Genomic DNA, 14,866 nt, shown 5'->3' with positions numbered 1-14,866 from the left:
CTTTGTGTCCTGTTAGAAACAAAATTACATTTTCAGTGAAATTTTACATGCTCATTCAGTGGCACAATCCCAGATTGGTCTAGGGTGATATTCATTTAGTGATACGTATTAACAAGGACAACAAAACATGAAGAATATACAGCACTCCAACAGTGACTGATGAAGGCTGCTCTATGCTGTCTGCTGCCACCATGCAGCAGTGCTACTCAGTCACTGCTGGAACACTGTCAATTACTTGGATTTTACTGTCCCTGTTAACACATATCGGTAAAATGAATATTGCACTAGAGTATACAGACATGTAGAGTTCCATTTAAAAGAAAATAAAAAAAAAATTGCCACAGGAAAAAACTGACTTTCTGGTGACACTGGGCATCACATGACAGACATGATGAGCAGCATTTGTTTAGGCAAACTCCAGCTACACACTGCAAAAACAAAGTTGAAATTATCTGTTGACAAACAAGAGAAAGTGCACTTGATGACACTGAGGAGAGACATCACCGTACTTATGACTGCATCATGCAATATCTTTCTCAACTGATGATGTGCTTTTGGTTTTTCTCAGGATGCCATCATTTTGCCGACTTCATAATAGCAATCATTAATGAGCTACAGTTGTCCAGGAAGTGAGCTCACCATGACATTTGATGAAGATGACTAAATCAGTCACTGAAATTACTGAAGGTATTTCAATTCTGTCTTTGTTACTACGAGGATGTGCAGGTTTTCTTTAGTAACGAAGATGGAATTAAAATACCATTCAGTCATCATAAAGCAGCAATGGACAATACGACGGCACAAATGAACAATTTAATGATGCTCGCTCATAGAAATATTGTGTATAAATATTGAATTGTCAATCCAGGTGAACACTTAGATATATATGTTCTTTGAAACCTACAAAATCACGGAAGCTGCAGAGTAGTCAATACAAGATCCACGTTGAGTAAATGGTGCTTGGGTCTACTGCCAGATAATGATGTGTGAACTCCACGTCATCTAACTGATACAACTATCGGGCATCTTCAGATGAACACTGTTGGTGGCTGTTGGCATGTAGCAACAGTTGGTGTTCACACTAACACAGTTTCCTTATGGAGGCTGTGACTGGAAGTTGTGAATGGCAGAAAGCATTGCTACCAGCTTGACAGTAGCACTTAGAGGCTCTCCAACTACAGAATGAAAAGGTGGGCTGCTGCTGCATGCATGCATGCATGCATGCATGCATGCAGTATGACTGGTGCTGCTACAGCGTGTAAACATGGGTAAGAAAAAAAATAATAAAAATAAAAAAATATCGAAATTTTCCCTAGATTTCCATGTTAAAAATTTACTTTTTCCCACGTAAAAGTACATTTCTTTCAAATGTTAAGTGACAATGTTCTTTCACTTAGAGCTGTAAATTTATAAATCCTTCGAATGAAAAAAGATTCATACACTGGCATAAAACGTCGCAGCACTTTAGAAAATGAAACCCATAAAGACAAATTGTTTTTGAAAGATCTTTGATGTGCAAAAGTATAAATACGAATTCCACCAAATACAGCATGCTAGCTTCTGAAGCACTGAAACAGAGATTGCAAAGTGTGATGTGCTTTATCAGCCAGTCACAGCTCATATCATGTGATCTTATCAACCAATGAGAACAGATACTCAGAGCATAGGACAAGTGATGTGGTCAGCCAACAGCAATTGTTAAGTGCCATGAACACACAAATAGGGGAGGGAGTGGTTACACAGGATCCTAACAGCACAGCTTACACTTACACTGCAGCAGCTGAATATTTCTGACAAGAACGATTATAAATTTCACTGCAGTGCATAAAAAAATTTGCGTCTTACCTGGCTGAAAACATGTTCCATCTAGAACTCAGCTTTTCCGCAGAAAAACCAGTTGAGTATGAAATTGCTCAAGAAAAACTAACATTGAAGCTTGGTCTTTTCTGGTGAGTGTGTGTGTGTGTGTGTGTGTGTGTGTGTGTGTGTGTGTGTGTGTGTGTGTGTGACCCTTTAAGATATATCAAACACTAATGTGCCAGTAAAGCTTTACATAATGGCATAAATGGCTGGTCTTCTGGGCCCGAAATTTTTCTAGGTGGCTGGTCCTCAAAGTGTTAAATTTTGAATGAGAGTCTAATGCTCCTTGATTTAAGAAACTGATTGCACTTTCTTATATGTAACGTAATTCATACTGCATAAAAGGAAATTTACTTTGAAAGTAATGCTTCTCAAACCACCATCCATAATATTTTCCAGTGACCTTTTAGAAATGTATACATTTGTGATGTCATGCTCATCAACAGCAGTTTGTTGTAACGAAGTATTGCACAGTCTTCATCCTGAAGCCTTTGACACATTTTGCTGTTAGCAGATGCTTGTGTGTGCACAGTGTTTTGTTGTTGTAAATGGCACATTTTCTTTGTAACTAAAGTTTTAGTTTGGTGTTATTCTCTCTTTTATGTTTTATTGCTGCAGTGTTATTCTGCAGTAGAAGGATAAAATACAATGCTTTGTTAAAGAGTCTGTTCTTACTACTGAATATTACAAAAATTTAACTGAAAATTAAAACATCGATAAATTCCCAGAATTCTAAAAAAAATTCCAGGTTTTTCTGAATGAAAAGATTCCTGCATTTTTGCCGAATTTCCTTGTTGTCCCAAGATGTGTACACCCTGAGTCACTGTCACTGTAGGTAGGAGCCAAACCAAAACTGACTGTTAGATCTTGCACTGAAAATATTTGCCCTGCACATGGCAGTCCGTCTGCAGAAAGCACAAGGTTTCAGGCTGTGCTGAGATGGTATCCAAAATCCCTATTGAAGGGTCTGTCGATCATGTAATCATATCACAACTTCTACGGTGCACTACCCTATGGAGGAAAGACACTCCTGCTTTTGGCAGCATATGGAAAACAAGTTTGAGGTGTCCCATGTTGTATGTTAACCGGGGACTTAGAAACGACAGAGGCTCCATTCCCGCCGCAGCCGCAGTGGTCCACAACCCCCATGACGACTACCATAGTCCACTTCACCCCTCCACCGCCCCACACCGAACCCAGGGTTACTGTGCGGTTTGGCCTCCGGTGGATGGTGACATTTAGGTGAAACAATAAAGAAAAATAATCCAGAATTCAATGTCTAACAAGCAAAACAAATCACATTACAGTGACTGCAGCTGTTATCACAAGAATAAATCATAGCGGAAAAAATCGTCATGGAGATCATACCAACATACGGCACTGATCACAGGATGAGCAAAAGTTTGAGAATTGGACTGAATTGTGATTTTGATCTTTTACATATATTTTGGTTGCTATTGTTACACATGACTTGCAACCTAGAAGATATAGCGTCTGTGTTTCACTGCTGCTTAAGCACAGCACTACGAAAGGCTTGGAGGGAGCAGTGACATGAGTTCAGCTGAGAACTAAAGGAGTGTGGGGAGAGGAGTGGTGAGTGGGCAGCAAATTCCATTGTGCTGGCAACCATGGGAATCTATACTGCTTAATTCAGCTTTTTACAAACATCTACCACTTTTCAAGTGTGTTGGCCTGAATCTATTTCTACTCAGAATCGAGTTGACTATAAAATTGGCCAAATACTCAACAATAGCATACATTTCTGGAGGAAATGCTAGAAGTCTAGACAGGGGTCACTGGCATACTTACATGTTTCCTGCACCAATGTTGTGTCAATGCTCACTGCGAGGTATAAGCAAACGATGGGGAGATGGGGGAGGGAGGGCAGCCAGTGGTGGGGGCTGCTGGTGAAGGGGGGGGGGGGGGGGCAGCCACGGGTTGGGAGGGAGGTGGTCAACTGCTGGTTCTACACAGTCAATGAGACAGTGGAAAGCAGACAATATGCCTTTGTAGCAAAATACATTGTAACATTCTCACATCAGTATAGAAGTGAAATCCGCTGTTTGTTTGGAGAAAAAATGAGTGTGAAATCTTATGGGACTTTACTGCTAAGGTCATCAGTCCCTAAGCTTACATACTACTTAACCTAAATTATCCTAAGGACAAACACACACACCCATGCCCAAGGGAGGACTCGAACCTCCGACAGGACCAACCGCACAGTCCATGACTGCAGCGCCTTAGACCGCTCGGCTAATCCCGCTCGGCGTTTGTTTAGAGAGAGAGAGAGAGGGGGGGGGGAGGGGGAGAGGCGGAGAGGGGGAGAGGAGGAGAGATGGAGGGAGAATTGCAACATGTTAGGAAGAAATGGAATGGATAGTGTCTTGAAAGGAGGGTATAAGATGAACATCAACAAAAACAAAACGAGGATAATGGAATGTAGTCGAATTAAGTCGGGTGATGCTGAGGGAATTAGATTAGGAAATGAGACACTTAAAGTAGTCAAGGAGTTTTGCTATTTGGTGAGCAAAATAACTGATGATGGTCGAAGTAGAGAGGATATAAAACGTAGACTGGCAAGGGCAAGGAAAGCGTTTCTGAAGAAGAGAAATTTGTTAACATCGAGTATAGATTTAAGTGTCAGGAAGTCATTTCTGAAAGTATTTGTATGGAGTGTAGCCATGTATCACATAACTAATGAGGAAGTATTGAATAGGATTGGGGAGAAGAGAAGTTTGTGGCACAACTTGACAAAAAGAAGGGACCAGTTGGTAGGACATGTTCTGAGGCATCAAGTGATCACAAATTTAGCACTGGAGGGCAGCGTGGAGGGTAAAAATCGTAGAGGGAGACCAAGAGATGAATACACTAAGCAGATTCAGAAGGATGTAGGTTGTAGTAAGTACTGGGAGATGAAGAAGCTTGCACAGGATAGAGTAGCATGGAGAGCTGCATCAAACCAGTCTCAGGACTGAAGACCACCACAACAACAACAACAGGAAGAAACAGCCAAATATTTGTGAGAACAAAGACATAAGCTTCACAGTTGCCCTGTTAGGGCAGAGTCAGGGAAGATAAAAATTAATGTTATCAATTTTGATTTGTTTATTTTATTTTTCTTTGTTTTGTTGAAGCATAGACCAAATACATGGCATAAGTTTAGAATAGGTGTAATGGTAACTTTTTAGGCAGATTACTTATGTCAATAACAGTTTGTAATTTTGATTAGTTAAAGATGTTAAAACATAAATTTTCCGCAAGGAGCCTCTTAAAACATGGGGAATGTGGGGGGAGGAAGGGGGGAAGGAGGGGGTTAGGAGGGGGTTAGGAGGGGGGGGGGGAAATGTCTTATATGCAAGGTCGTCTTAAATGCAAGGTCATCTTATACTCAGGTACGTACAGTACATCAAATGACATGTGTCAAATATGCAATCTTTATGATGTTAAAACTGATGTGGATCTCTGTAGTACACAGTCTGACATATGTACATGTTACAGATGTCAAACTCTAAATAATCACACTTTTTTTAGAGTTTTACAGCTGTAAAATATACACATCAATTTTAAAACCATAAAGATTTAATACTTGACACACTCATCATTTGGTACATATGTACACATTATGTGTCACTAATGATAGGCTGTACGCCCGAATGCTAGTCTGGCAATTAAATATTTTTATATTCGGCTCATGGTGTATAGCAGCTGTCTTTCAGCAATTACATCTGAGATGTTACTATGACAATGATTATAATTACTGACACAGAAATAGTGAATGTCAACAACAATAAAGTAGTGTTACTGCTGAAGATAAATGAGAGGAAGTGCACTAAGAAACACAGTATGCATGAGATTCCATGCCAATGTAGGTTGCTGTATGTTAACCAGTAGTGTTGTACAGTGCATAATCATCGCAATGAACACAAATCTCATAGTTATTTGGATTGAACAGAAAAAAAATCTGTAAAAGCCAAACATTATTTGCCACAGGGGAAGACAAAGATTATATCCCTAGTTTTCCTGCTTGGGGGATGATGCACATTCGCTTCGTGGAAAACATTACCAGTAATCAACATGGTTTCTGTATCCTCATATAGCTGCCTTTCATTAATTACCATCACATCACAATGAGAAAGGCATCTATTTTTGATGGGGCCCTGTCACAATACAGTAGAGGATCCAGATTGCAACCAATTCTGGTTCATCCCCAGCTAAAGCAACTGTGATCTTCCTAGGCACATTCTGGCTCCCACAAACTGCTCCTTGGCAAAGGGGCAACTACCTTGATGAAACATTGTGGGATTTACATAACATAATGCAATAGCAGGGAGGTGAATAAAATTTCAATGGATCCACTGAGAAATGGCAATGTGTCAATGGACCAATATTAATTAGAAAATGTTTTCAGAATTATAGTGAAAAAGTGTTGAGTGAGTAACTTATAGCAGATGCCAGCAAACAGCCAGCCAATAGCCTATGTGTACGTGTGCTTGTCTGTGATACAATCAAGTCACTAGGAGCTGCACCTTTACCTGTTGTTCTAAATAAAAGGGACACAAGCATGGACGAGGCAGGGAGTCATTATCAGATAGCCACTGTGAGCAAACATCTATTTTGTCTGATGCTCTGATCACATTTTTAAGTGTTTTTATTACTCCAAGGAAGAATTATTATAAATGCTGTGGCTTAACTACAACATGTATGAAAATTAGGATGAAAAATGCCAAATGTTACATTATACTATAATATTTGTAAACCTCTCTCATTTTGATTCCCTTCCTCAATTTTGCAAATCCAACAGAAACAACATTATTTAGTTGGTAATAACTTTGGTAGAAAATTTGTTAGCACAGTAGTTAAGAGTCAGAGCTCAATTTAAAACACGAAGCTGTACCTATTCCAATTGATGTCTCTCTCAAAATATTTTTATACTGGTAGCATCAGAGTTGTGTACCATCATGAGAATGGTAAATACTGAGACTAAGCAGTAAGAACCAGAAATTTAACCGAGTTTATTCAAACTAAAATTACAACAACAAATCACACTTACACTTCATAACAACAAAAATAATCAATTTTTGACAATATAATGTAATTGGTGAGATCAAAAAATCTACTCACCAAATGATGGCAGGAGAACACATTTACACAAAGTGGTTTATTTTATGTAAGCTTTCGGAGCCAGTGGCTCCTTCTTCCAGCAGAAGAGTTGAAGAGGAAGGAAGAGAGGTGAAGGAAAAGGACTGGAGAGATTTAGGAAAAGAGCTGCAGTTCAGAAAAGTTGCCCAGAACCCCTGGTCAGGGAAGATGCGCCAGATGGGATGAGAAGGAAAAACTGATTGTTGGGGACTGCACTGGACGAGATTTGAAAACTTGAGAGCTTAAAAGTAGAAGACAAGGTAATGTGCAAGACGGAGATTACTGCTAAAACATCGTGCATGAGTTAATAAGAGTGAAATTAATGTGTTAATCAGCTACTTCAACAACGCCATGACTTCCTACAATCATGTCCTGAAATGACATCCATTCTGTAGAAAGGCACATGTCATATACCAGCTGTTATGTAAACACTGTTTCGCCTTTTACATCAGCATGACTACCATCCAGTTATCAGTTAGGATGAATGGGCATAGGCAGAGTGTGTATACCGTCAACATACAATGTCCTGTTGCAGAGCATGCTCTACAACATGACAGTGATGACCTTGGTGCCTGTTTCATCACACACACCATCTGGATTCTTCCCCCAGACACCAGTTTCTCAGAACTCCACGGGTGGGAACTAGCACTACATGTCCTTGGTTTTCGCCACCCACCTGACCTTAACTTACATTAATTTCTTCTGTCTCAGCATTTCTTCGCAGTAACTACACCTTTCTTCACTTCATTTTACTTTCTATATCTTTCATTTTCTGATCTGTCTATTTTTTACTGTCCCCCCTCCTACCTCTGTTGCACTTAGCTTCTCACTGTTATTAACTCGTGCATGATGTTTTAGGAGTAATCTCTGTCTTGTATATTTCCCTGTCTTCCACCTTTCAACTCTCCGGTTTTCAAATTTCATCCAGTCTCTCCTCCTTATCCCGTCCGGTGAGCCCCTGACTCCAAAAGCTTGCACAAGTTAAACCTTTTTGCTGTGTGTGTTCTCTGCCAGTGCTTGTTGAGTAGATTTTTTTTATATATCCAATTACTTAAAACTTCATGTCTAATACGTCAAACAATAAAGGCTAAACCATGGATGGGTACTTATGACTTCAGCTGTTTAGTTCTCTAAAGCTCTAACAGACAAACAAATAAACTAAGATGCAGAACGGGTTTATGTAATTCCATCAGATTATATGTGTAAAAGGGTACTTGTGACACACTTACATTTAAAAAGAGGAATCTCAATTTTTGAAAAATAATATTTGTCCTATACATAAGATCCCAGCACATTTACACATTTTTTTCCAGCGATATGTAACCTATCGAATACTACAGTTGAAGAAGTCTCAGTTTGGCTCTGGAGAAAGTGTCCCATTACTGCATTCACCTTGTTGCCAATGGTGAATCAGTGACCACAGACTGGTTCCTTATAATTTTTTGAAAGAGGATGGAACTGCTGGGTGCCAGATCCAGTAAACATGGCAAATGTACTAAAATTTCATTGTATAGGCATATAAAAATAGCCACAGTTCAATGAGTGGTGTCATACAGGAGTTGCACATTCAATGCTAGCCGATTCTTTTGAATCTCATGCCACAAATTGGTCAGATGATTTTGGTATACTATGATGTAGTGGTCTTTATGTCCCAGCAGGAAACTGTCTTTACCCAAACTTGGAAAAAAATGTGCGATGTCTGATACAGAAGTTGTTAAATACATGGGAAACCGCTACAAACACATTAAAGCCCACAGCAGGTAGTTGCCTTTGTCAAACTTGTTAAAAAGTACTCGGATTGTGTCTTTGTCACATATGTAGCATCATTCGCATCGACTAAAATGGTATGTAACCTACGTGAATGCATCACACAGTATATACATAAGAGGTGTAGTTGCTTATGCTCCCAGCAGTGCACACAGGCCTCACTATGCACATAGTGAATACTATTTGCACAGCTGGGAGTATGAGCAACTGTGTCTCCTACATATATACCGTGTGATGCATCCATGTAGGCTTGATTCCGTTTTAGTGGAGGTGGATGGCACCGCATATCTGACAAGGACACCGTGCGAGGTCTTTTACGAAAATTTGACACGGGTAACTACCTACTGGGGCTTTCATGTGTTTTATGTATTGTTTTCCTTGTATTTAGCAACTTCTGTATCAGACACCGCACAATGTTCTTTTTCTAATTCTGATCACAGGAGGTTCCTGCTTGAACATTTGTATGTGCGGTATCCGATGTGCAGAACACCGTAATTTGCCAGCCAATCTGAAGATGCCTTGTATAAGATGAAATGTGTCATTGGAGGATATATAAAATTAAAAATTCCGATTTTGCAACCAAGACTGTTTGTTCTTTCATATTCTACGTCTACAATCTACAAACACTTTGCAGTGTGTTGTGGAAAGTACTTCATGTACCATCTTCACTGGCCCCTTTCCTGTTTCAGCTGCTACTGGAGCTCAGAAAGAATGACTAATGGTAAGCCTCCAGATGAGCTCAGGATCTCTGTAATGCTACTAGATATCTGTAGGAGAAAGGAATATATTGATTGACTCTTCCTAGATTGAACTCACTCTGAATTTTAACAGCAAATCACTCTGTTGTGCATGACATCTCTCTTGTAGCTTCTGTCACTGGCCTTGGATGAGCAGCTTCATGATGCTTTTGCACTTAACAGTCCTGTAACCAAAAGGGCTGCTATCTCTATTTCGTCTGTTAATCCTGTCTAGTCAGGATCCCAGATGGATGAGAAATACTCATTTATCAGTCAAACAAGGATCTCATACGCTACCTCCATTGTGAATGGACCACACTTCCCAAGGATTCTTCTAATGAAACTCAACCTGGTATTTGCCTTGCCTATTTTTTTTTTTTTTTAATGCGGTCATTCAATTTACAATTGTTCTACACCCATACTCCTACACATTTAATGTATGTAAAGATTTCTGATTGCCTTTCCTATAATTAATTTTCTTTATGTGGTCATTCCATTTTAAATCATTCTATATCCATACTTTGGACATTTAATGGATGTGATGATTTCCAGTGATACATCAGGAATTGTGTAATCAAACGCTAAAGAGTATTTCCACTTAGTTATAAACAATACATTATATTTGTTTACATTGACAGACAACTGATCTCATGGACAAATAGAGCATGCTGTGTTTCACATTATTATTGTCTGCAGAATCCATGTTCATTCACTCCAGGGAAATTTTTTGTCTTCAGAATATGTGAGCATTAAACATCATCTAAATTCTACAGGGAACTGATGTGAGTGATATAATCCTAAAACTGTGTGCATCTGTTCAATTATCATTTTTTGAATGACCTGTGCATCTTCCCCTTCATTTGGAATGCTTCATTCCTCCTGCTACATGCATTTGAGTGCTGAAAGAAGATGGGAGAGAGTTTCGTATACTCTATGTAGAATCATGTAGGTATAGTAGGTATACCATCAGTCTCAGATTGTATGATCTTCACAGTGAAACACTTTCAGAAAATGGAATTTAGAAAAGGTAATGGAAGTAAAGCTGTGACTGCAGGTCATGAGTCGTGCCTCAATATCTCACTCAGTACGAGCGCTGCCCGCGAAAAGCAAGCTTCAGGGTTTGAGTCTCAGTCCAGGACATAGTTTCAATCTGCCAGGAAGGTTCAAGAACACTGCACATTTCAATACAGAGTGAAAGATTCATTCTCAGACTTTGGCGTTTCGGCTATCTTTTTGTCATCCTCTGTTTCACTGTTAGTATCACCTATGAGTGTCTGGACAAATAGCTTTGATCCATTTATTGACTAAATTTGAGATAAAAAATTCTTACGATTTTCTGTCAGATTGGTAGACAGAATTTCACTTTTGGATTTTTTGAACACTTCTTGTACGATTCTCCTTACGTTCATTTTGGCTTAGTTCCATTTGTGTTTGTGTGCAAGCTTTCTGCAAGGCTGCAGAGTTGTTTAAATTTTTAGTGAAGCTCTCTTTCCCTTCAGAGTAGCTTTCTAACATGCTTTGCACCATGGCAGGTCACACTCACCATTGCTTGCCACACACCTGACTAAAGTATATTCTACAATACTCTGTAATTTTGTCTATTTACACTCATCATTTCCAGTGTCAGAGATGAATGTTTGATGTTGATAATTCAAGTCATCTAACATCTATTCTTTGCCAGACTTACTAAATGAAACATCTTCCCACATTTCTTTACTTTCCTAATGACATAAGTAGTAGTAGTAGTTGTTGTTGTTGTTGTTGTGGTCTTCAGTCCTGAGTCTGGTTTGATGCAGCTCTCCATGCTACTCTATCCTGTGCAAGCTTCTTCATCTCCCAGTACCTACTGCAACCTACATCTTTCTGAATCTGCTTAGTGTATGCATCTCTTGGTCTCCCCCTACGATTTTTACCCTCCACGCTGCCCTCCAATACTAAATTGGTGATCCCTTGATGCCTCAGAACATGTCCTACCAACCGATCCCTTCTTCTGGTCAAGTTGTGCCACAAACACCTCTTCTCCCCAATCCTATTCAGTACCTCCTCATTAGTTATGTGATCTACCCATCTAATCTTCAGCATTCTTCTGTAGCACCACATTTCAAAAGCTTCTATTCTCTTCTTGTCCAAACTATTTATTGTCCATGTTTCACTTCCATACATGGCTACACTCCATACAAATACTTTCAGAAATGACTTCCTGACACTTAAATCTATACTCGATGTTAACAAATTTCTCTTCTTCAGAAACGATTTCCTTGCCATTGCCAGTCTACATTTTATATCCTCTCTGCTTCGACCATCATCAGTTATTTTGCTCCCCAAATAGCAAAACTCCTTTACTACTTTAAGTGTCTCATTTCCTAATCTAATACCCTCAGCATCACCCGACTTAATTCGACTACATTCCATTATCCTCGTTTTGCTTTTGTTGATGTTCATCTTATATCCTCCCTTCAAGACATCATCCATTCCGTTCAACTGCTCTTCCAAAAACCTTTGCTGTCTCTGACAGAATTACAATGTCATCGGCGAACCTCAAAGTTTTTATTTCTTCTCCATGGATTTTAATACCTACTCCGAATTTTTCTTTTGTTTCCTTTACTGCTTGCTCAATATACAGATTGAATAACATCGGGGAGAGGCTACAACCCTGTCTTACTCCCTTCCCAACCACTGCTTCCCTTTCATGTCCCTCGACTCTTGTAACTGCCATCTGGTTTCTGTACAAATTGTAAATAGCCTTTCGCTCCCTGTATTTTACCCCTGCCACCTTTAGAATTTGAAAGAGAGTATTCCAGTCAACATTGTCAAAAGCTTTCTCTAAGTCTACAAATGCTAGAAACGTAGGTTTGCCTTTCCTTAATCTTTCTTCTAAGATAAGTCGTAAGGTCAGTATTGCCTCACGTGTTCCACTATTTCTACGGAATCCAAACTGATCTTCCACGAGGTCGGCTTCTACTAGTTTTTCCATTCATCTGTAAAGAATTCGTGTTAGTATTTTGCAGCTGTGGCTTATTAAACTGATTGTTCGGTAATTCTCACATCTGTCAACACCTGCTTCCTTTGGGATTGGAATTATTATATTCTTCTTGAAGTCTGAGGGTATTTCGGCTGTTTCATACATCTTGCTCACCAGATGGTAGAGTTTTGTAAGGGCTGGCTCTCCCAAGGCTGTCAGTAGTTCCAATGGAATGTTGTCTACTCCGGGGGCCTTGTTTCGACTCAGGTCTTTCAGCGCTCTGTCAAACTCTTCACACAGTATCGTATCTCCCATTTCATCTTCATCTACATCCTCTTCCTTTTCCATAATATTGTCCTCAAGTACATCGCCCTTGTATAGACCCTCTATATACTCCTTCCACCTTTCTGCTTTCCCTTCTTTGCTTAGAACTGGTTTTCCATCTGAGCTCTTGATATTCATACAAGTGGTTCTCTTATCTCCAAAGGTCTCTCTAATTTTCCTGTAGGCAGTATCTATCTTACCCCTAGTGAGATAAGCCTCTACATCCTTACATTTGTCCTCTAGCCATCCCTGCTTAGCCATTTTGCACTTCCTGTCGATCTCATTTTTGAGACGTTTGTATTCCTTTTTGCCTGCTTCATTTACTGCATTTTTATATTTTCTCCTTTCATCAATTAAATTCAATATTTCTTCTGTTACCCAAGGATTTCTACTAGCCCTCGTCTTTTTACCTACTTGATCCTCTGCTGCCTTCACTACTTCATCCCTCAGAGCTACCCATTCTTCTTCTACTGTATTTCTTTCCCCCATTCCTGTCAATTGTTCCCTTATGCTCTCCCTGAAACTCTGTACAACCTCTAGTTCTTTCAGTTTATCCAGGTCCCATCTCCTTAAATTCCCACCTTTTTTCAGTTTCTTCAGTTTTAATCTACAGGTCATAACCAATAGATTGTGGTCAGAGTCCACATCTGCCCCTGGAAATGTCTTACAATTTAAAACCTGGTTCCCAAATCTCTGTCTTACCATTATATAATTATCTGATACCTTTTAGTATCTCCAGGGTTCTTCCATGTATACAACCTTCTATCATGATTCTTAAACCAAGTGTTGGCTATGATTAAGTTGTGCTCTGTGCAAAATTCTATCAGGCGGCTTCCTCTTTCATTTCTTAGCCCCAATCCATATTCACCTACTACGTTTCCTTCTCTCCCTTTTCCTACACTCGAATTCCAGTCACCCATGACTATTAAATTTTCGTCTCCCTTCACTATCTGAATAATTTCTTTTATTTCATCATACATTTCTTCAATTTCTTCGTCATCTGCAGAGCTAGTCGGCATATAAACTTGTACTACTGTAGTAGGTGTGGGCTTCGTATCTATCTTGGCCACAATAATGCGTTCACTAAGCTGTTTGTAGTAGCTTACCCGCGTTCCTATTTTCCTATTCATTATTAAACCTACTCCTGCATTACCCCTATTTGACTTTGTGTTTATAACCCTGTAGTCACCTGACCAGAAGTCTTGTTCCTCCTGCCACCGAACTTCACTAATTCCCACTATATCTAACCTTAACCTATCCATTTCCCTTTTCAAATTTTCTAACCTATCTGCCCGATTAAGGGACCTGACATTCCACGCTCCGATCCGTAGAACGCCAGTTTTCTTTCTCCTGATAATGACATCCTCTTGAGTAGTCCCCGCCCGGAGATCCGAATGGGGGACTATTTTACCTCCGGAATATTTTACCCAAGAGGACGCCATCATCATTTAATCATACAGTAAAGCTGCATGCCCTCGGGAAAAATTACGGCCGTAGTTTACCCTTGCTTTCAGCCGTTCGCAGTACCAGCACAGCAAGGCCGTTTTGTTTATTGTTACAAGGCCAGATCAGTCAATCATCCAGACTGTTGCCCTTGCATAAGTAGTTAGTGACACTATATTGGCCTTACAGTCACCGAATCCCTGCTCTACGTTAACGTTGTCCGAAAGTTTGCACCTGTTTGTATCCAGCAAATCTCAAGACGTTATGCTCAGGAGTTCTATGATCAAGGTATTTTTTCTTAAGGCATTTAGGACAATATTGCACAAATCCCTGTCCCTATACAAACTGCCCATTCAGTTGAGTCTCTCAGTCAATAGCTGATGAGTTCTAATCTTCCCCTAATACTATAACATGACCTGCAAACTTACACGTGTCAACATAAGGAAAAACTGCACTTACAACCCATATGCACGCATTCAAATACTTGCAATATTTCTAGTCCACGCTACGAACTTTATGATCTCTCCTAATAAATCACACAATTTCAACTGAACAAATGCTTATGTAATGGAACCTGCAAAGCAGATGCAGATTATTTCTAATAAATGTATGTTACTACATACAATTAACATCA

The 14,866-nt window shown here is 39.6% G+C and overlaps 1 protein-coding gene across 1 annotated transcript in view; it reads right to left on the bottom strand.

Annotated features, from left to right (window-relative positions):
* Positions 1-14,866, bottom strand: part of LOC126194960 (coiled-coil domain-containing protein 85C) — a 90,616-nt gene that overhangs the window by 31,878 nt on the left and 43,872 nt on the right. The window lies entirely within an intron of this gene.

This window comes from Schistocerca nitens, chromosome 7 (genome assembly GCF_023898315.1).
Source record: "Schistocerca nitens isolate TAMUIC-IGC-003100 chromosome 7, iqSchNite1.1, whole genome shotgun sequence".
NCBI classification, from domain to species: domain Eukaryota; kingdom Metazoa; phylum Arthropoda; class Insecta; order Orthoptera; family Acrididae; genus Schistocerca; species Schistocerca nitens.
This window is presented reverse-complemented; position numbering and strand designations above follow the sequence as displayed.